The following is a 24,163-nucleotide window of genomic DNA, read 5'->3' on the forward strand; positions in this document are numbered from 1 at the left end:
TATTAAAACTCCTAACCATTGGGAGTAGATTCTATGCCCTGGAGCAAATGCTCTAGGACAAAAGGAAAATGTGCCACAGGAATTAGTGAGGGATCAGAAGAGATGAGAAGAGTGTGGATGACTAGGAGTAGGGAGCAGAAAGGGATGCCAGATAGACCTATCAGGCCACAATCCCAGAGAAGCTTCCCTTCGCTCTCCTTTTCTGCCTGACTCTCTTCATGGGTAAGTCCTTTGTTTCCCTTTTTATTACCAGAAGTAATTGTTCTGACCATGGTGGTCTCCCTTCTCTGACTGAGAGTGCGAACACAGAAAGCTTGCCGACCTTATTAAAAAAAAAAAAAAAAAGCTTGTGTAAGTTTCCCTAACTATTCTTCACTTTCTTTCTTTTTTATATATACTTTTTTATCATTGGGAAAAAGATAGAAAGATAGGAAACAAAAGGAAAATGATAGTTTTTCAAAGTGTGCAACATAAAAGCTCCTGGTATTTGTTGGAATGCATACAGAGCTGGGCCTCAGGCTACTGTCTTCCAGTACCTTTTCTGAATTGCTGGGTGTTCTGTTTTAGCCTTGTTCTGTATTTTTCTTCTTCCATAGGACACCTGAAGGACTCTTATCTAAAAGCCAGACCTCTTCAAGAGCTAAAGTAAGGCTGATGGGCCAGGCAGGAGACTTTTCATTTTTTCTCCCAGTTATTTGCAGTTCCACCATCATAAACAGCAGGAAGTACTTCCTCTCCCTCTTTTTGATCCTTCCCTTCCTCTCACCTGTGTCTTCCTCTTCCATCATCCGTTTGTTCCTTTATTCATTCAACAGATGTTGATTGGATGACTGAGTACTATTTGCCAGGCTCTGAGCTGGATATTGGGGATATGGCATGAATTAGATGATCTTTGCCCTTTATAATCTAAAGGTGGGGACAGGCACAGAGCCAGAAGAGTAATAAGGACATCTGGAGGCGATATTAATGATATTCTGGAAGCATAAAACAGGGGAACTCAACCTAGTCTAAAGAACAGGAAAATTTCCTGAAAGAAAGTGACTTGTAAACTAAGGAGATTTGAGTGATGAGTAGGTGAAAAGGAAGGTGTAAGGTGAGGACTAGGAAGAATGATCCAAGCAGAAGCAACAGCACGGTTGAATGGCTTCTGGTGGGAAAGAATATGGCACTAGCAGGACTGAGACAAGGCCCATACGGCTGTCTGGTAGTGCCTAGCCAAGTCTGCAGTAGTTGACTGCATCCTAGGCCTTAAAATATCACCAAGTGTGCTTGTCCGTAGAATAGTAATTGACTCATATAGGTATCTACCTATGATACCTAAAAATTATATAACTTGCAAGGCATGTAGCAAGATGGTACTACTGGCTTATGAGGATAATAACTCAGATGTTAGAATCAGGTGATAGCTCGGTAAAAAGCAGATGTTGCAACCATGTAACAAACTTAAATCTAGAATTACAGAGGACATGTTTGAAGATGAAAGAAGCCAGTCCTCATCCTGGACAAGAAAGAATTCCATGACTACCAACCTGAATATATCTCCCATGAAGAAATGGGAAGACCTGAGAAACCACAGTCAACAACATCGCCAGGCCTGATAACACCAACCGTCCTTTGGTAAAAGTATTCCCCTTGTGCTTATTTTAGCAAATATGAACTTTTATCATATTTATATGTCAGATCAGTTTTCACCATGACTTCACCTCAGACTCAGGTGGGATGACTATAGGCTGCACTGAAGGAAATGAGGTAGAAGGTGGCATGAGAAAAGGCCAGGGGTGTAGAAGGGACTAGAGAGTGAAGAGTCCAGTGGGCTATGTTAAGGATTTGGGGCTTGGACCTCTAAGCCTTGTGAAGCTACTTACTAGATTAAGCAGAGACATGAAATGATTAAAAAAAAAAAAAAAAAAAGTATTCTTTCTTTATAAGGAGCTACTTAAAAAGCTGAGAATGGATATGAAGAGATGTGTTTAAGAGGCTGTATCAGCAGTCTGGGAGAAAGATGATGGTGGTCCTTAGATCTGTGACCATCAGTGGTGTTGCATTGGCAGGCCCTGGGCAGGAGTGAGAAGCAAGAATGGAGAAGGCAGTGGGGAGACATCTTACCTCCACAACAAGAGGAAGAGACCTCATCTTGATAAAATTCTCACATCAGGAAGGGGTCTATCTCAACAAAAAATTATTGAAATCCCTTTCATTTCAATAAACATGGAAACAAGACCCAGACAGATTAGGAAGTGTTCAACGGTTCCACAACTAGTTAGTAGCCTAAGGAAGACCAGGATCTGAGACTCACGTCATCTTACTGAGCAGGCTTTACACCACGGTAATTTCACGAAGGAGTCCCTGCATGGTGCGATGGCTTAACATGCTAGGCTGCTAACCACAGAAGGATTGGAGGTTCGAGTCCTCCCATAGGCACTTTAGAAGAAAGGCCTGGAGATCTGCTTCTGAAAAATCAGCCATTGAAGACCCAGTGGAACACAATTCTACTCCGACGCATGGAGTCATGAGTCAAGAATGATTTGATGGCAACTTGTAATTTCCACAAAGTGAATGGAAAAGGCCTGTGTCAAATCTTATTATTTGAAATTAAGAAGTCATCAGTTTTAGTTAAGATGTAATAGCCCAGAGAGAAACTAGTCCATTAAACAAGCACTTCCCTCAGGGAATGATTGAAGGAAGATCCTTGTTTTGAATATACATCTCGTGTGTATCTAGCCAATGACAGAAGCCTTATCAATAAATGTTTTATTGATACGGATCTTAAAGAAGCAGCAGCAATAGCAGTCTTTCACTTTACACCAGACTTGTATAAGTTCTACCAGAAAGGAATCTGGTGGCAAATTTTACCATGTCCAACCTAAGACAAAAATATTTGGAATTCAAGATACACAATTTTAACATCTCACTTCACCTAAGGCACATGATTGTTAAAATTTGCATAGTGGCCAATTATGAGCCTTATTTTATGTAAATATATCAGCAAAAATATTTTAGATTAAATGGAGAATTTTACAGGAGAATAATAAAATTGGATGAGTTCTTCACCACATACAGATTCCTGGCTAGGTCAGTTTTTTAGGACACGTTGTTATCTGCTTGCTCTTCTATAGGGCTGCTCTGCTCAGTCTCCAGTGATACCAGCTCTTGAAAATAGCTGTTATAATTGGGTTTCCATGTAGATGCAAATGAATGGCACATTGGGGCAGGTTGTGTCCTTGGCAGACATTTTTTTTTTCCGGTAGGCTTTAACTTTATTACTGTGAACATTTTTCATCTTAAAGCAGGTTAAAATTAAGTTATGACAAATGGATATTTTTCTTTTAACTATGAAGAGAAGGTATGTGTTCATTCATAAATACACAACATAGAAATAACCAAGAGGCTCTACATTTGAGTTTTATGTAAGTATCAATCATATTTTAACAGCTGTGTAACCATGATGGTAATAGAAGCTGCAAGAACACAAAGAACCCCAATATTAGAAGGTACCTTAAAAATCATCATATTCAGCCTCTCACTTTTAAAGGTAAGAAAACCGGAGCCCTCTTGGATTAGGTTATGTATCCAAGGTCGCAGATACAGTTAGTGGCGCTTTGAACTAAAATCCAAATTTTCTCATACTTAATTCAGTGTTGCTGTTGCTAGTGGGGTATCTTTCTACTAAAATGAGCTTCAGGAGCCCTCTCTTCTCAGCAAACATGGGCCCTATGATTGTTCAGTTGATATCTCAGAGTGAAGAGAATATGTGTATATATATATGTATGTATGTATGTGTGTGTATATATATGTATGTGTATATATACATACATATACATATATATAATTATGCACCCGGCAAAAATGTTTCAGGCATTAGGAGTAAAGAGCTGAATAAGACAAAGTGATAATTTTTTGTAAAATGTTACAAAATACCCCAAGTTTACATCAGGAATTACTATAGCTGAGAATTACAATAGGAGAAGGCAAAAAAAAGGACTAATTTGGAAATAAGCTTATTTTTCTATGGCTTATTTTATTCACCTTTTGCCAGAGAATCTTAAGAATGACTGAAAAGCAGTGTTCATATGAACATTAAAGCTTAAAAGAGCCTAAAAACAAATCAATATAATCAAAAAGATAATAGATGGCACATGAATTCAGTGTGCTATCTTATCACTTTTGTGATTAACTCATTAATGACTGACCACTACAATGCCTCTCAGGTATTAAAAAAAAAAAAAAAAAAATGAAGACTTTAGTACCTATTAGTGTTTTCTAACTTCTCACTACCATTCAGTCAGGACTGATAGTATTCCAAATATCTATTGCTGTGTTACAAACTACCTCATAAACTTAGCGGTTTAAAAGAATCATTTTATTTTGCCCTAAATTTGTGGATCAGAGATTCAGGAAGGGCTCCTCAAGGTGATACATTTGAGATTCATGAGGCGTCAGCTGGGGCAGTGAGGATTGGAAGATCCACTTCCAAGGTGTCTGGCTCCTTGGTGCTCATTAGCCTTTCCCTCTATCCACTTGGCATCTCATTCTCCAGGGCATCTCCACATGGCCTGGCTTCTCAGTGTCTGGTGGTCTCAGAGTAGTTGCATTCTTTCATGACAGCTACCTTCCAAAGGGAACGAAGTGGAAAGTAACCAGGCCAATCAAGGGCTTTGCCATAGCAGTCACAGAGCCCATCCAGATTCAAAGGGTGGGAAAATAAACTCCACCTCTTGATGGGGGAATGGAAGGGTATGTGGGATGCCTTTGCAGAAGAGCATGTGAGATGGGAGATATTGTAGCCATCTTAGAAAATACAACTTGCCACAGATGGCTAGCAAGTGAGGTAGACCATGAGTACAAGGGCTGACTGTGCATACTATAAATGCAGGTCTTCTCCCAAATGAACAGATTCCACTAGCACAAAATGCAGTGTTCTGCAGGTTTTCTTTCATATATAAATGTCAGGGATTGAATTGTGTCCCCCCAAAAATATATGTCAACTTGGTTAGGCCATGATTCCCAGTATTGTGTGGTTGTCCTCCATTTTGTGATTATAATTTTATGTTAAAGAGGATTAGGGTGGGATTGTAATACCCTTACCCAGGTTACATCCCTGATCCAATGTAAAGGGCATTTCCCTGGGGTGTGGCCTGGTACCACCTTTTATCTTACAGGAGATAAAAGGAAAGGGAAGCAAGCAGAGTGTTGGGAACCTCATACCACCAAGAAGGCAGTGCTTGGAGCAGAGCATGTCCTTTGGACCTGAGGTTCCTGTGCCGAGTTGCTCCCAGACCAAGGGAAGACTGATGACAAGGACCTTCCTCCAGAGCCGACAGAGAGAGAAAGCCTTCCCCCTGGAGCCGGCACCCTGAACTACTGGACTGTGAGAGAATAAACTTGTCTTTGTTACAGCCATCCACTTGTGGTATTTTGGTTATAGCAGCACTAGCTGACTGAAACAATATATAAAAATATATATATATACATACGTATATATACATGCAGACAAAAATGTTATCAATGTTAATTTCTGGACTGATTAGCTGTACAATTACCAAGTCAAACTCTACTATTTCCTCTCAAAGCAAAGTCTCCCTTGATCTCAGAAGATGAGTCTCATGCATCATGCTTTCTGGACATGAGCCACTATGTCTAATAAACATTGAGCAATTAGTTGCTCTTTCATATTTGCAGGGCAGCTTCTCCGGCAATCCCTCTCTCTACTCTCATCCTCTTTGTACTGTCCTTTGCCTCTAACCCACTCTTGCACCCATTCTACCCCTCCTTGCATCATCTATATGACCTTATAACCATCTGAAATCTTATTAATAATGAAGAAAACTCTTTAAAAAGGAAACAGAAGTATATTTTAGCTTAGAACAAACTGGAGCTAATGTTTAAAAACAGACATGCAGAACAAGCGTATTCATTGTTAGCTTCAAACCTTATACTAGGAAAATGATTAAAATAGATTAGGGTTGGAGGAAAGATTAACTATTAATCTATTAACTATTACTACAATCAAGAATTAAGCTTATGTAAATGCTGTTTTTTTTTTTCCTGAGCCTTTACAAAGACTGTATATCTGATGTTTTCTTTTCTATCATTCAGTCTTCATGGTGTTATCTTCTATTTATTCTTGATTTATGTTTCTAGCTTAGAAGTAAAACTAGAAGAGAACAGAAAACGTCTATTTGAATTATTCAACCTGCTTAACTTTCAAGAACAAAGTGGACATTTGGGCATTGATAATGTGGTAATGACCAGTCTTGGAAAGGGGGTATCCAAATGTATCTTCTGATTCTAATATTTTTTCTGACTGCATTAACCATTTTCACCAAAGAATGATCTGGATAATTTATTGACGAGGATTCAATGAGGAGGACGAATCCTCCTGAAAGGAGCTCTTCATACATGCCAAACTGAGAAACTGAAGTAGGTCAATCCGATCATTTTGGTCATATTACCTAGTTATACAAATTACTATACAATATCTACTTGCCAGTTTATCCTGCATAAGCATCCAAGATATAACTTTTGCCAGCTTGTTAATTTACAAAATCATTTTTTTGTTTTGTTGTTAGGTGCCATCGAGGTGGCTCTGACTCATAGCAACCCTGTATATAACAGAATGAAAAACTCCCCAGTCTTGTGCCATCCTCACAACCATTGCCATGTTTGAGCACATTGTTACAGCCACTTTGTCAATCCATTTCATTGAGGGTCTTCCTCCCTTTTTCTGACTTTACCAAGCATGATGCCCTTCTCCACGGACTGGTCCCTCCTGATAACATGTCCAAAGTATGTGAGACAAAGTCTTGCCATCCTCGCTTCTGAGGAGAATTCTGACTGTACTTCTCCAAAGATAGATTTGTTTGTTTTTTCTGGCAATCCCTGGTGGCGCAGTGGTCAAGAGCTCACGCTACTAACCAAAAGGTCAGCAGCTCAGATCTACCACCTGTTCCTGGGAAATCCTATGAGGCAGTTCTAATCTGTCCTATAGGATCACTATGCGCCAGAATCGACTAGCTGGCAACAGGTTGTTTATTTTGCTTTTTATGGTTATGGTATATTCAATATTCTTCACCAACACTGTAATTCAAAGGCATTAATTCTTCTTTGGTCTTCCTTATTTGTTGGTCAGCTTTCGCATGCACATATGGCAATTGAAAATATTATGGCTTGGGTCAGGTATACCTTAGTCCTCAAAGTGACATCTTTGCTTTCAACACTTTAGAGGTCTTTTGTAGCAGATTTGCCAATGCAAAACATCATCTGGTTTCTTTTTTTTTTTTTTTTTGGTGTCCCCAGGTTTATTGAAAATATTACAGCAGAGCAGAAAGATTCAAATGGCTCCATGGGGTATTTTGAAACTCACCCCAACTGTGGACTGAATGACCTGCAGGTTGGACAGGTTGCCAAAGTTCAAGAGCTTCAGCATTTTCTTACTGTCAGAATCTATGTCAATGATCATCTGATCCAGGGATGAGACCTCACAATTGCAATTCTCTCTCCTTCTCCTATAGCTTGATGGAGGTACCTCTCCTGGGGCCTCTTTGAACTGCTTCATCAGATATTTGACATAGCCTACTATCTTGCTGTGAATACTGGTGATCTCGCACACATGCTTTTTGGTGTGGAAGTAGTTGACCAAGCGCATGTAGTACTTCTCAATGATGACTGGGGCCACCTTCTTCCTGGTTTTGGTGTGACTGCAGCCCATGTTGGCAGGTCCCTGGTAAAAGAGCTCGTTTGATTTCTTAACTACTTCTTCCATGGTCACTGATTGTGGATCCAAGTAAAATGATTTCCTTGACAACTTCAATCTTTTCCTCCTTTTTCATGATGTTGCTTATTGGCCTAGTTGTGATGATTTTTTTTTTTTTTCCTTTATGTTGAGGTGTAATCCATACTGAAGGCTGTGGTCTTTGATCCTCATCAGTAAGTGCATCAAGTCCTTTTCAATTTCAGCAAGCAAGGTTGTGTCATCTGCATAACACAGGTTGTTAATGAGTATTCCTCCAATCCTGATGCCCTGTTCTTCATACAGTCCACCACAGTACAACAAACTTGACAGATAAGTGGTGGACAAAATTATTTAGAATACAGCAACAATAATACATTTAAGGCTATAAAGAATGAAGTGAGTAAGAACAACTAAGTACTATTTCACAAGTCCAGTTGGTGAGCCTTGGGATGTCTTGAGCCACATTTGGATCTTGAGCTATTCAATTTAAAGCTCTAGTAATCTAAGTGAAAACACACAGCCTTTCAAGTTTCCTTTATTTCAAGCCAATTATTAGATTTTTCCTGGGCCCATAAACTTCTCCACCTATAAAGTGTCAAGAACTATAAAAGGTCTGAGGTTTTATCCTACCTGCAATCTGACAAGCTAAGCTACCACCGTTTCATGTATGATAGCAAAAGATATGAGACTCCTGGGTCAGAGACAAAGAACTTTACTCCTCATAGCATACCAGCAGAGTGGGTATCAGCACATTTGTACCATTTCCCTTGCCCCCAAGTCCCACAGGAGTATTGCATATAGGTCCAGATGGATGCCTAAACACTCAGTAGGTTCCATACAAGACAGAAATTTGAGTTTAGGGAACTCAAATCTTTTATAGTAAGCAATAAACATGCTGCACTTTGCTCCAAAGGGAGACATTATCTTAATTATACTGGACATTAAGCATGCTTATCTTCTATCTCTATTTTCCAAGGCTGTTTCTTCTACAATCTTGAAAAGGTACTCTGAAACAAAGACCAGTGCCTCTGTTTGCAAGATATATAGAAATGCAAGAGACCTGTGAAGAATTATCTCTTCAACAGAAAGTTTCAAAAAGTACATGTAATCCTACAATTGAAGAGTGAAATGCCAAATGGCCTTTTTTGAGAGTCCAAACTTAATTTGAAATCAAATGACTATTTCCTTTGAATTCTCTGGAGTCTTGCATACACAACAGTGTAATAATAACAAGATATAAAATTTAACTTAGTTATAAACATTTGCAAGATATGACAAAGTATCTGTAGCACTGCCATAACTGTTATGGCATACAATGAGGAACGATGATTTGAAAGTTGGTAGGTATAAGTTTTAATTCTTGTACTTCATTAAGTGGCAACATGGCTCACAACAAATTATATAATTTACCTGGGCCTCAATTTCTGTATCATTTCCAATGTGTGAGCTCTCTCTTATTTTTCCCGGATAATGTCCACATTTGTTTTTACTGCTAAAAGTCCTTGAATCTGTGAACCCACATCTTAAGATGGTAAAAATGACTCAAAGTAACTCAAAGAGAGTTTAATGAGCAGATTAAATGGCCAGTGACTCAATACCAGACAGAAATGTAATGTCGCTGACTTCATTTTCAATTTCCTTTTCTTTTTCCACTAGAAAACATAGACATTGGAAGACATATGAGACTACAGAACCTAATTTGTCTCAACAGCAACATGAAGTAAAGAAAATGAGAGAAAACAAAAATGCTGACACTAATGACACAAATTATTCAGACCTGGAGGACAATGTTGGCAGTTGTACAAATGCTATAGAGTTTTACCTGCTACTTTGGACAGAAATAATAAGTCTACTAGGCTTGAAACTTTAGTGACTTTTCCCTTCTCTCCTTCCAACCTCTTACACCTGTCAATAAAACCCTTTGTTTCAACTTCGGAGGTGCGTCTCTGTATTCCTTCCATTCTATTCCCATCACAGTTTCTCTACCCCTTTTTCTCTCATATCTGAACTATTTTAATCAACAAGAGTTGCAGTCACTCTGCCTTAGGTTTTCTCCTTAATCTGACCTCCAGACTGTTGTAATATTATCCTTCTTAAAACTTTTTTTCTTCAGCATTCTCAGAATAAAGTTCAAACATCTCCAGCAATTGCTCAAATTCATCTATTTCTCATATTCTTCTATCTCTGCCTCACAGTATTTCACTCACAGTGCCTATTAAATAAAAATACAGAGTGATCAAATTTTTGTTAAGGAAAAGCTATCAGAGATTCCAGGAGGAGCATCTAATCCAGTCAGTCTTGGTGGGTCAGTGAAAGATTCCCAGGTAAAAAAAATGCCTATTCTCATTGTCTTCCTTCTCCCTAAAATCTACCCATCTCAAATCCCAAATTGACTATGGAGCTTTTTTCAAGAAATGAATACTACATTGAACTTTCCTTCTCTCTAGATCACTATGCCACTTCTTATCTGCATTCATTACATAAACTAGTTAACTGTTTAGTATGCATTTGCCTTCGCTCCTTGGCCAGATGCCTTGCAATACCAAATAAAATAACCAGGGATAAATGTGGAACCACAAAAGAAAGAAGGGAAGGGAAGGGAAGGGAGGGAGGGAGGGAGGGAGGGAGGGAGGGAGGGAGGGAGGGAGGGAGGGAGGGAGGGAGGGAGGGAGGGAGGGAGGGAGGGAGGGAGGAAGGAAGGAAGGAAGGAAAAAAGAAAATATACCCTTTGTAAGTTTTTTTTTTTTATTATTCCTGGATGAAAAACACTATTGGTATTTGTTATTTTCTGCATAGGTTCATTGCAGCTAGAATAATAAAGGCCTATAAAAAAAGAATGGGGGTTCTAATCAACTTGGAAAAAAAGTTGGATTTCAAAGTTTGACACTATAGACACTATGTTATATATGACCTGATGAGTTCCACGATAGTGCACAAAAATCACCATAAACCCCTAATGTACCCCCCAAAGCAGTTTTCAGTTATATCTAAGAATGTCATTTTAAACTTTTCTTCTATAGGAAAATAAATTTCATACTCCAGTAGAGATGCAAAAACATATTTCCCCACTGTCATGGATTGAATTGTGTCCCCCCAAAATGTCTGTCAACTTGGCTAGTCCATGATTCCTAGCATTGTGTGATTTTCCACCATTTTGTCATATGATATGATTTTCTTATGTGTTATAAATCCTACTTATATGACGTTAATGAGGTGGGATTAGTGGCAGTTATGTTAATGAGACAGAACCCAATCTACGGGATTAGATTGTGTCTTAAACCAGTCTCTTTTGAGATATAAAGAGAGGAGCAAGCAGAGAGACACAGGGAGCTCATACCACCAAGAAACAAGAGCCAGGAGAACAGCGTATCCTTTGGACCCAGGGTACCTGAGCTCAGAAGCTCCTCAACCAGGGAAGATTGATGACAAGAACCGTCTCCAAGAGCCAACAGAGAGAGAAAGCCTTGCTCTGCAACTGGCACCCTGAATTCAGACTTCTAGCCTAAACTGTGAGAGAATAAGTTTCTCTTTATTAAAGCAGACACCCACCATGGTAACCTAAGCAGGGAAGTGGGCAAGAGAGGAGAGAAGGATGTCTTTGGGTGGAAAAGAATCCAAGAAATTGCTAATTCTTTACATTTGCCCAGAAAGATATTCAGTGCTCCTTAGGCAAACATTACTGAGCACCTGCTAAGTTCCAGGTTCAGAAATCCATTTTAGAGATACAAAGATGATTAAGTCATGAGTCTTGCCCTCAGGGATGTGCATCAAAAAGTACTCTCTTCTCATAGAGAACTGTCTGTTCTCTGTTCCTGCTTTTGCCTTAACCTAAGAAGGTTAAAATCACCCCCAAGTGGCTCCTTTACATTAGCTGCAGTCTTTCGTCATCAACATTTTCTCTTTGCAGTGCTGATCACATAGCAGACAGTCAGAGCATTTCTCTTAATTTAATAGATTGCAGGTAAAGAAGACAACTCAGTTATTATTAGTTTAATTGGAAAATTCCATCTGCTTTTAAGCTAAACAAAAACACAAGCTGCAGAGATTCTTCTTCTGGATCCATCTAAGGAATATTTGTGACATAGTTAAAATTTATCTTAATTCCCCTCTTGGCATAATTTCATCCTCAAATTCACCTCATCTTCAACATTCTCCTGTGCCAACATTCAGCCCAGGTCTGCCCTTAGGATCAGAAGTCCTTTCTCTTGAACTTTCTAGGTAATTACCAGCAAATTCCTCATTCCATTTTGCTAGCTAATTTGCCATAGCAGCATGCTCACAGAAAAAAATGGCACATGCAGGGAAAGATACAGATGTCCGTCACCAGATCTACCCATGAGGTCTGGAGACCTGGCTGAAGTGAAGGTACAGGCAGGAAGCTAAGGCACACTGTTCAACATAGTTAAAAGAATGTTCTATCTGTACTTAGACAACCAAGCATTCAAGATGTAGGAGTAAGACAATGTAGGAGAGAGAACCAAGATAAGTGATATCTGGTGGTTGTCAATAGGGGTCAAGTACTACTAACAAAAAGTTCCCATGAACAAACAGTTAAGAGTCTCCCTACACTATTATCTATCTCGGAGTCCTAAAACAAATGTAAAATGCCCACTTAATTTGCTATTCATCATAAAGAGTCAGATACCAGTGTGGGCTTCTTGACAATGTTGGATAAGGACAATAATGAAGATGACAACTTCCATCTCACCAAACTTGGAATCTAATCCACAACTTCTTTCTCAGATTGTTAGTAACTATTGTAAGAAATCTCTCTTCTCCAAAAATATAATAAAGGCAAGTATTTCCTGATGTTTCTTAGATTTAGTTCCCTAAAGAGTACATTTTTCCCCCAATCATAACCTTACATTTTTTGGCAGCACTTTAGGATGGGTAGTCAGGAGACATGAATTTCATTCCCAGATCAATAACAAATTAGATTATAACCATGGGAAAATCATTGTAACTGAATCTCAGTGTCTTTGTTTCTAAAATAAGAGGGTTAAACTTAGGTATGAATCGTAAGGTCATTCTATGAGCCTGTAACCCTAATACACTTAGTCATTCTCACCTCATGTAATATAAGACTGTCTTGTTATTCTATGTTTCAGAGGTGGCCACATTATGTTCCTTGGATTCCCTATCTCTCAGGTTCCTTAGATCAGATAATAAGTAGTTTTCCAAACATAGGAAATAAATTGTTTCATTTTTCTCAGTTGTAATCTAATTGTGGCCATTTAAATAACTCTGATGTGGCCAAATGGAGTAGTTCTTATAATTCCACAGGGTGCAGATGCTTTTCCTGATATTGGAAGTTGTTTTACGGTATAGTGAATATCAACTGGGACCCTCTTCCAAAACTTGTTTCCTCTGCAGCAACCTTATGGTTTCCTCTTCAGGGGAAGTATGTTTCATCTGAAAGGTGATAGCAGATATTTTCAGAAAGGATATATCAAACACTGTTTGAGTGGGTCTTCTGACTTAGCCTAGGAACACTATTTAATCTGGAAGAGAATACAACAGAGTGTCTGTCTCTTTCAATAATATAAAACAAATGGGACTAGTTTTATTTATAAAGTATACTTTTCTTATCTCTAAACTAATCCTTTAATCTTTCACTGGTATCATTGACTTTGGTAAATAGAAGAAGCAGCCTTTTGGCAATACCTCATAGCCATATGACAGCCTTTGTTGTTGTTAGCTGCCATTGAGTTGCCCCTGATTTATGGTGACCCCGGGCACAGGGGAACAAAGCATTGTCCCATCTGGCATCCCTATGATCAGTTAGGGCTCAAAGCATTGTAATCCATAGGGTTTCCACTGGATAATATTCGGAAGTAGGTTGACAGGCCTTTCTTCCTAGTCCATCTTAGTCTGGAAGCGCCACTGAAACCTGTTCAGCATCAGAGGCATTGACAGCCAGGTGGTGGCTGTGCGTGCTGTGCATCGGCCGCGAATCAAAACTGGTTCTCCCTCATGGAAGGAGAGACTTCCACCACTGAATCACCATTGCCCTCATGTTACAGCCTTACTCATTGCTGAGCAGAAGATTCGAGAACCACACAAATGTCCTTAGACAGTCTGTTTCTGGAGCTCCAGTACCAGCAGTATCAAATTGGGAATTTCAAAGGTCTACACTCTCAGAGTGGAATTCCTTTGGAATTACAATTAGAAGGATGATGACAGGAATGAAGAATAGCTGGCACTTTGAAAAGGGACTCAGAGGCAAAGCAGATTGGTATCTCATTGCTCTGGATGACCTTTTAAGCCCCACTGAGAAAATGGAGTTCACTTTCTTAATGAGAAACCAAACTGGTACATAGCACTTGACATTCACAAGGTGACTTCACCTAGATTATCATCCTTAGTCCTCATCTTAAATTCTCCTTGGTTCTCCCATTTTATTGGAGAGGGGACTTGTGGCTCAGAGAGGAAATCAAAAAAAACCGTTGCCACCGAGTCGATTCTGACTCACAGCTACCCTATAGGACAGACTAGAACTGCCCTGTAGGGTTTCCAAGAAGCAGCTGGTAGATTCAAACTGCTGACCTTCTGGTTAGCAGCCAGGCTCTTACTCACTGTGCCACCAGGGCTCCTTAGGTAACAAACAAGCCCTGGTGGGTGCCAGAGAGGGGGCTGCAACACAGGTCTTCTAGCTCCCATTACCACTGTCTTCTATTCCTCATATTTAGCCCATACCCTTCACTCTCCACACAGTTCATGTTCCAGATCTGGGACAATTCTATCCAACAATAGGTTTTCTATATGTAGAAACCTATTGGAAAAAGAGAAGAGAAGAGATGAAGTCATTCATTCTATATGCTTTTCTCCCTCTAAAAAGGCAGATGTGTGATTTAAGTTGTACACATATTTCAAACAATGTGTCAAAGAGTAGTATAGTAAATAGAACTACTAATCAGAGTCAAAATAATGCTTTGATCCATTTGTGACAGCATTAACTTCCCTGCCATGGATTTTAGAAATGCATTGGTTTCAGAAGCTCTTTATTTGTAAAGTACCCTATTGGACTCACAAAGGAGTTAAGCTACAAATTGATCACACTGTAATTACATCTAATTGTGACTACTTCATAAGACACTGTGCTTAACTTGCATAAACACAAATGTTTTGTTTTAGAAAAGAAAAAGAAAGAAGGGAAGAAAGATGAAAAGCACACGTAAGGCTGACTGCAGGATTTGCATACTCTTGCATTTGATATTAAGAATTTCACTGTATTATTCATCATGTGTTCTGAAATCACTAAAAATGAGAAGAGGGATGTTCAGATGGGATTTCCCAATTCTTCTTTAATGAGAGGCTTCTCCTACTTACCTCCTGCTGAACCCTGCAGTTAAATCTGTCCCATCCTGATAACAAAAGAACAAAAGAATAAACCACTGGTCTACTTAAGGATTCGTCAGTGATAACACTAAGCCATCAAGTTAGACTAGAACACACACACACACACAGACACACACACACAAAATAGAAATGGGGTAGGAGTGAGGAGGGGGAAGAGAGACAAAATAATATCTTTATTTTTAATTATATTTCAATGATTGAGTAAACCACATTTGAAGTGGTTTCTATCCCTTAGGAAGAAGTTTAAAATCAAACCATTCCAGCTTACTAATAAGCAAGAAATCAGCCCATCTGCCCATTATACTGCAGCAGTCTCCAGGGCATCCTCTCTCTCCTTAAATAAATAAATCCAAGGCATGACAAATGGATAGTTCAGAAAAAGAAAGATAAGTACCTCCAAAATAAAGAGAAATTGTGAGCCATTAATAACTTAATTAAAAAACTGATTTTTTCCTATTGCATCTCTATAAGATTCTCATAAATATTATATTGATCTTATTTTATTTTATTATTGTTTATGTTAAATTAAAATTTATTTCAACGAGTTTTTGGCAAACTTCAAATTACAGTAACAGAGCTGCCAGACATTTCAAGTCATCTGCTAAGTATCTTTCAAGCAAGTAAATATCACAAATCTTAAGGAAAAACAACCATTCATTTCTTAGTCAGGCTTTCCAGTATGGTAATTCCACTATTCTCTTAGTCCCTGTTAATATTTACAACCCTGAGAGTCCAACAAAATATCTTTTTTGCTTTCGCTGAACTCATTTTCCCACCATTTTAGTATAAAAAGGAAATGATCACCCTCCCTCTCATAAAACAAGCAATAAATAAATAAATAAATAATCCCTTCCTGTACTTAAAATCACCTATACACATCATTTTTTGGGTTTTTTTTTTTCCTATTTAAATCATGCTAATTTCTTAAACCTGTACACACATATGACCTACTTTTTTCTTTCTTTCGTATTATTTAGATTACTTTTTGAACACTCTTCAGTTTTACCTTCTAGTTTTTAAAGCACATTGGCCATTTACAAACATAGAATTAATACAGAGCCAGCATGGTGCAGACATTTTTTAAACAATGGTAATGAATTGCTGACTCACATTCAGCTAGCAAAAGATTTTTCCTAGTTTTTGCCTTCATTTCTTGTGCTAAATCCAATCCAGTATTTACGTGACAAAGAACTTCATACTTCTCCACATAGAACGTTTATTCTCTTTTTGTAAGACTATTTCAGTTTTATTTCTTTGCTTCGGCATTCTCAACTGATTTGAGCATCAAGTACAAATCTGATAGACATCTTCTAGATTGCATTTTCCAGGTCATCTATCAAGATATTCAGTTAAGTGGTCCTCCAAAACCAGTTCATTGCTTACTACCCTACAAGAGGGGAACAGAGCTACAGAAGTGTGTAAGTTCTTGCTTCCAGCTGAAGGCTTTCCTCTTCACAACAGAGCAGCTAGGTTAGAGATGACCACTTTTTTAAAAAATTTCAAGTGAGTCAAGTGTAAAACTTTCTACTTTCTAGATCTTCACCCCTCCCTAATATATTATCTTGATTATTATTAGTATTATTATCATCTAAAGAGTATACTCTCCTCTGATTTTATTTCATGTCCGAGGATAAAATAACATGCTTCGTTTTCATTATTAGCTTTCTATTCACTATCACTCTGTTGCCTTTTGATATTTATAATTCACACAGTACACTATATATTATTTCAAAACACATGCATTTTTATTCTAGATAATAAATATAACTAGTTTTCATATGAAGAATTGTAGACTTGTTACTGCTGTTAGGGTTTATCAAGTCGGTTCTGACTCATAGTGACACTATGTACAAGAGAAAGAAACACTGCCTGGTCCTTATTTACTGCATCCTAAAAGTAAAAAAAAAAAAATTTTTTTTTTTAGGAGCAGGTAAAACCAAAAATAAACTAGATTATACATTTCGATTTCAAATCAAATGATGGGAAAACCATACAAAACTGTGTGGATATTAATCAAGTAATAAGCTACACATGTTGAATTATTTCTCTCACTTATAATTAAAGGAAGTATCAACAAACATTCCCATAACTCTACCTCCTTAACCTACCAGGGCCTTTTGAAGAATGTGTATTTTGGCTGTCAAAATAAGTCAGTCATTCTGAGGCATGGAGGTACAGTAGAAAAAGCACAGAAGAAACCTAGTTTGCTGTATAAATTTTCACCTAAAACACAATAAAATATTTTTAAAAATGATAAAAAAATCAAGAAATGAAAATATTGGAGAATTATTTTAGAACCTCAAAGGGGAAAGGCTTTTCTAAGTAAAACAGAAAACCCAGAGCCACAAACTAAGATTGAGAAATTTAACTAAATAATGATTTTAAAATGCATGCACATCAAAACTTCCATCACAAAATCAAAAGACAAATAAACTGGGGAAAATACTTGTAATACTATGAGGAAGGGCTAATTTCCTTTATAAAGAGAGAGCCTATATCAATAAATCAGAAAAGACCTATGGACTATTAGAAAAATTAGCAAAAACACAAACAGGAAGATCACAGAAAAAGAACTACAAATAGCTTTTAAATATGTAGAAAATGCTCAATATCACTTAGCATTAAATACATAAAAATTCAATAAATATATTTTAGTTTTCATTTATCAGATAGGCAAAAGTAAAAAAAAATCTGATGGCTCAGAAATTTCTCTTCTAGGTATTTATCTTACAATTTCACCACCACATGTACTCTACTTCTGTACAGGGATAGTCCCTGCAATATTCATTCTATAGCCAAAGACTGGAAGCAAACAATAGATGTATCATTTGAGGCTAGCTAGATATATTGTGAAATACTATGCAGCCATTAAACATGAAGAGGCAGCCCTGAGGTTACCTTTAAACAAAAAAACAGTTTAGCTCAAAAAGTGAAGGATGTTATCCTTAAGTATTACACTTTTAAAATTGTGTATTTATACGAGACCAAAGGAACAACAGTAACTCTGAATCACAAATGAGAAGTTCAGGGAGCAGTGAGTCTACATCAATGGTGGCGATACAAATAGAGCAGAAATATCGAGACTGTGGATACGATGTGGACACAACGGGAAGAATGTAACCAATGCCACTGAACAATATGTGCAAAAATTGTTAAACAGGAGCATGTTTTGGTGGATGTTCTTTCACTGAAAAAAATTAAATAGAAAAAGGATGAGGCATATCTGTATATGAATTTATAGAGAACGATTTCTAAGATTTATCCTGAACTGCAAACAACATTGTGCACAGTGTGTGGTTTGCTTGTCATTTGTTTGGGAAAAAAAGACCATGTGTACATATTTGTTTATAAATGCTGTCTTAGTCATCTAATGCTGCCATAACAGAAACACCACAAGTGGATGGTTTTAACAAAGACAAATTTATTTTCTCACAGTCTAGTAGGTTACAAGTCCAAATTCAGGGCGTCAGCTCCAGGGGAAGGCTTTCTTTCACTGTAGGCTCTAGAGGAAGGTCCTTGTCCTCCATCTTCCCCTGGTCAAGGACTTTCTCAGGCACAGGGACCCCATGTCCAAAGGGTGTGCTCAGCTCCTGGTGCTGCTTTCCTGGTGGTATGGGGTCCCCAACTCTCTGCTTGCTTCCCTTTCCTTTTACCTCTTGAGTGATAAAAGGTGGTGCAGGCCCCACCTCAGGGGAACTCTTTTACACTGGATCAGGGAGGTGACCTGACTAAGGATGGTGTTACAATCCCACCACAATCCTCTTTAGTGTAAAATTACAATCACAAAATGGAGGACAACCACACAATACTGGGAATCACAGCCTAACCAACTTGACACACATTTTGGGGGGACACAATTCAATCCATGACTAATGCCTAGGCTATCACTGGAAAGATACACTAAAAACTGCTACCTGATTGCTTCCAAGAAGGGATTGGAAGGGTAGAAAGCAGATTTATTTTCCTGTATATGCTCTTTGGAAATTTTAAAGCCATTATTATTAAAAAATGTTGACTGATAAAAAATAAAGAGAAAGCACAGGAGAGAATGAGGAGAGGTGTGTTCTGGTCAAACCCCACCTATGGATGATGTGTACCTCTAAGCTATTTACTCCAACTCCTTCAGTCTGCACTGATGGCTATGGTTGCAAACTCTGCAGTCTGTTTTTCTTAGAGAAACTTCTGCCACATTCATTCAAAGGTATCTTTTACAAAATATCCACATTCCCGTAGGTCACCAAACTCCCTGCTTTAGAATACTTTTGCTTTCTTTAAGTACTATTTTCCTAGGAATTATTGACAAAAACTGCACGATCTACTCTTATTTTTATTTTAAAAGTGCCCAGTGTTTTCCCTGTTATTCTGAGTCTGGGTTATTTTAATCATCTAAATCTACTCAATCGTATTAACACCTAGAGATGATCAGGACTTCAGAAGCTGATTTGTACTGAGAACATAGAGCAGTATGTCATTCTAAGGTATTAATTTATATTAATGTACAGTGATTGAGTTGGGTGAGTACTTCAACCCCCTACCTGAGGAGACTATGTACATGACAGAGGCCTAATTTTATGTCAGAAACTTCTTGTGTTCACATAGATCAAAGTATAACTGAAGTAGTGGTCTTTGGGGTATATCTCCTGCAACCTGTTAGCTATCAAAATGTGTTCTGCACCATGGAAACAATACACATTCTCCTTTGCCCAAGATAGGATGAAAAGACACTTCATAAGCAACATTCTTCTCATTTATTCTAGGTTTCTTATCCTGAAACCTGCTTCAAAGCAAACATGTTAACTTGGTAACACAGGGTTGAATTCTGAGTTAAGCCCCTAAGCAAAAACTTAGAAGGTCCTCTTAACAAATCTCCAGCCTTCCTTCAAACATCCAAGGGTTATTGATTATTCTTTCATTTGTTCTCCTATGCCCATTGTCCATGTCTCTATTCTAGTACTTACATACAGTCCTACAGTTATTTGTTAGTGTAAGTCAATTTCTTGACTATGTAGTAAACACCATAAATAGAGTCACTCCTGCATTTTATAACCCCCAGTGCCTGGTACAGTGCCAGACCCATAAAGGGTACTTAACGTATGTTTCCAACACGTTGGGTCACATGGGATTGCTCTGAGTTGGAACTGATTCAACAGCAGGTAACAACAACAGTATATGTTTGGTGGATGAACAAGAACTAACAAATGTTCTCTCCATTTTTCTTTTCTATACCGTCTCCAACCTTGTACCATTTCACCTGTTGTTTTCTCTGTTCAGAGTAAGCCCTTTGTTTGGGTACTCCCTACCCCTCCTTCAGGTCTTACCCCTTTAGAAACTTCCTCTGAGAAACCTTCTCTGTCCCATTAGATCAGTCGATTGCCCACTCTGTGCTCTCATTTTATTTTGTATTCCCTATGTTAGCACTTATCCCACTCTGTTGCAATTGCTTAATTGGCCAGCTCTCCTACTAGATACAAGTAAACATATGTAACTTGTTTAGTAGTACCACTAAGGCACAGTCCATGGTAGGCACTAAATAAATAATTGTTGAATGAATAACCATTAGTCACCCAGTGGCACAGTGGTTAAGAGCTTGGCTGCTAACCAAAAGGTTGGTAGTTCAAATCCACGAGCCACTACTTGGAAGCTCTATGGGCAGTTCTACTCTGCCCTATAGGGTTGCTATGAGTCAGAATTTATTTTATAGCAATGGGTTTGTACTAGAAGAATAGATCCCTGGGTGGCCCAAGAACTTGATAACATAATATTGAATTCTCAGTTAAGATCCTAAGCAAAAACTTAATAGAAGCTCCTTTTATGCAAAATAGTTTGCACTCTACTACTAACCTAAAATTTGGTGTTTTAAACCCACCCAGCAGCACCGCAGAAGAAAGGTCTGGCAATCTGCTTTTGTAAAGATTACTGCCAAGAAAACCCAATGGGGTTGCTATGAGTTGGGATCAGCTCGTTTAACAGCAATGGATTTAGTTTTATAGGTTTACTCAAAGAATATTTGAAATAAATGAACAAGCCAGAGCAATCCACATTTTACATCATCATATCTTTGTATTTTTAACATTAACAAAAGTATGCCACCATATTATACAACATATAAACCAAAAAAAAAAGATCAAACCCATTGCTGTCGAGTTGATTCCAACTCACAGAGACCCTATAGGACAGAGGAGAACTGCCCCATAGAGCTTCCAAGGAGCAGCTGGTAGATTCAAACTGCTGACCTTTTTGGTTAGCAGCCAAACTCTTAACCACTATGCCACCAGGGTTTCCATACAACGTATAGTGTATTGTAAATAAAGGAACCAATCATTCCATCCAAAGTCACCATTTCCAAATAAATCCACTAGTCTCCCTCCTTACATGAGCTGTTTCTGTGATTTTTAGAGAATTTCAAAAAAAAAAAAAAAGGAAGATTTCAATTTATTTCCTCTATACCTCTCAACAGATAATTTATAGCAGACAAAGCTGTGCTACCTATAAGGCTAACAGAATAAAAATTGGCAAAAGTGGAAGTGTGCCACACACATTACACAACAGAGATAAAAGAAAATAGCTCTAAGCCACCTGGGAACACGAGCTCTTTCTTAGCTCTTGGCAACCAGATAGAATGCTGAAGTCCCAGGGGCAGGAGCATGTGGTTCAGCTCAGATAATGATGGCCCCAGGAAGGGCACAGACACAGAGTTCAGGAGAAGAGTTTCAAGTAAACAGGCAGAGATCAAGTTCTGCACAATCAGCAGAAATATCCACAGAATATTTTTGACTCAGCTTGGACTCACAGTTGTGTTATTTGAAGTAGAACCCACCTTGAAGGAACTAAGACCATGGATCTGGAGACACTATTACACACTAGGGTGACTTTCAAACATAGGAGACACAGCATAGCTCCTGCAACATGTGGATATACTCATATCATGGCTGATAACTTTATTAACCATGCCACCCAGAAGCTATGAAGGAAGCTTATATTTCAACTATTCATACCATAGGGGAGTTCACATATGTCATCAAAATATACAAGTCAAAATAAGAGAGTCACTTACTTTCCAAGGCAGCAGTGACAATGAAGAGAGTGTATCGCCATCCAACTTGAAGCAAGCACAGGTGCTCCCCATTTCCAGCACACCCTCTCCACCGAAGCCAGTGGGTTCCTCCACTCTCGCCCTATTCCCTTTCCTCTTTGTACTCACACTCTTGGAATAAGTGGCAGACCTCTGGAGCTTGCAATTTCTTACGTCTAACTCCTTTTTTAATAACCTGGCTTCCATCCCAACTACTGAAAAGAGCCACCCTCTCCAAGGTTTCCAATAACCTCCTCTCAGCCAAATCAAATTGCCTCTTCCCTGTGCTAATCATTTTATATTTTTCCTCCAAAAAGCCAGTCAGCAGAGTTCACCATTATGAACAACTCTATTCTCCTTGATGCCTCATTGTCCTTTACTTCCAGGCATAATCCTGTCCTCTCCAGGGATTCCTGTCCTTTTTCTTTGCATGCTACTAAACTTTTCTGAACAATTTTGACTATGTTTCAAGGCTTAGCCTTTGGGCCCTTTCTTAGAAATGGCTGCCCTCAGAATTACCAAAGTTCCCACTGAAAATACTTGTATAGGTCAAATGTCCCTACAACAAATTCAATCAAATGGAAGTTTCAACTTAATAAAGTTATTTCTGATAATTAGTTGTTGATCCACAATAATAATCCTTTGTTGATTTAAGAGTAGATACAGTTCCTGCCCTCAAGGATCACAGCATCAAAGCTCTCTGATACAGGCAGGAATCTTAGATCTAGTCTTTAGGACACACATCATGGCAGTCCCTAGGCTGGATGTGGGCTGGATATGGATTCCTTGTGGCCTTATTATGTCTAGTTTGGCCCACACAGTGTTTTTGCTCTTTTGGTTTTAATTAGAACTCACATGAAAAAGTCAAAAGATTTTGCATCAAAATTCTAATTTCTTACTCCTTTTGAAAACTCAGATCTGACAACACTGCACTCCCATTCCCACATGGCAATGACAGGCAGAGCATTTGCTTTTCACATAGCAGGGGCCAAACGTCAGTCACCATTATCAAGGCCCTTGTGGTTCCCCATCCCCCCCCACTAGAGTAAAGGGGAAAAATAAACATGTCTTGTATGCTGGATCTATCAAATGTCAAAGTGCAAAATTACAAAGAAACCCAACAATCATTCTCATACCCATCCAGTTTCATTTTGTTATTTTTCTTGCCTGTTCTTAATTAAATTGATACCCCTAATTTTTTTATAATGTTACATAGGTGAACTTACTACATCTTTAAAAAAAAAGTGTAAATTTTCCTATTTTGAAAAAAAAATAATTATGTGAATTTTAATGTAGCATTTCTCATATGAAACTATATTGCTATTAGTTATATATCACCCAGACCTCCACATCTCTCAAAAGCTGTCTTTTGCACAAAACGAATCCTGATCGCCCTCAATTCAGGTGAGTCCCCTCCACCCCTTGAATCCCTTAGCTTTTTATACTTACAGATTTCACATGGAAAAAAGAAGAGGTACTCACAACCATTCACAAGAACCTAAGAAACATAGTGTACGAAGCTAATTACAACTGCAGAAGGAGATACGGTATTCATGTTGAAGAAATGTAAGTATGATTAAAGAGAAGCCTTAGAAAGTGTCAGGGAGATTAATTTTTTGCAAGGTTTTGAACAGAAGAAACATTATGTGCCAGGAGTTTGGAGGTTATCCATAAAGGCACAAAGCAAAGAGAAATTTATATTTGTTTAGGCAAAATGAAGAACACAATTGGAAATGAGCCTATCAGGAAATAAACATATGTGCAGAGTGGGTAGCAGGAGTGGAGCAGTGTATAAGGATACCCAGGGAGATTTCTAAAGCACAGCTACCCAACCCCCTTCCTCTGTCATGATGCTTACATCATGGTACATGTGCTATGAAGGGGGAGGGGAGGGGTAGTCACAGAAGTAGCCTCTTTACATATGTTTCCTTGTAAGAAAGTATGTGATATGAGTAAAGTGGCATCAAAGCATTGATCCCAACTGCTGCATTTAGGGTAAA

The 24,163-nt window shown here is 38.3% G+C and overlaps 1 protein-coding gene and 1 pseudogene across 2 annotated transcripts in view; both read right to left on the reverse strand.

Annotated features, from left to right (window-relative positions):
- The window catches only part of ANK2 (ankyrin 2), a 765,621-nt gene that overhangs the window by 401,121 nt on the left and 340,337 nt on the right, over positions 1-24,163 (reverse strand). The gene's annotated exons all lie outside the window — the stretch shown is intronic.
- On the reverse strand, positions 6,233-8,798 carry LOC126076849 (40S ribosomal protein S17-like; annotated as a pseudogene).

The sequence above is a fragment of the Elephas maximus genome, chromosome 5 (genome assembly GCF_024166365.1).
Source record: "Elephas maximus indicus isolate mEleMax1 chromosome 5, mEleMax1 primary haplotype, whole genome shotgun sequence".
NCBI classification, from domain to species: Eukaryota; Metazoa; Chordata; class Mammalia; order Proboscidea; family Elephantidae; genus Elephas; species Elephas maximus.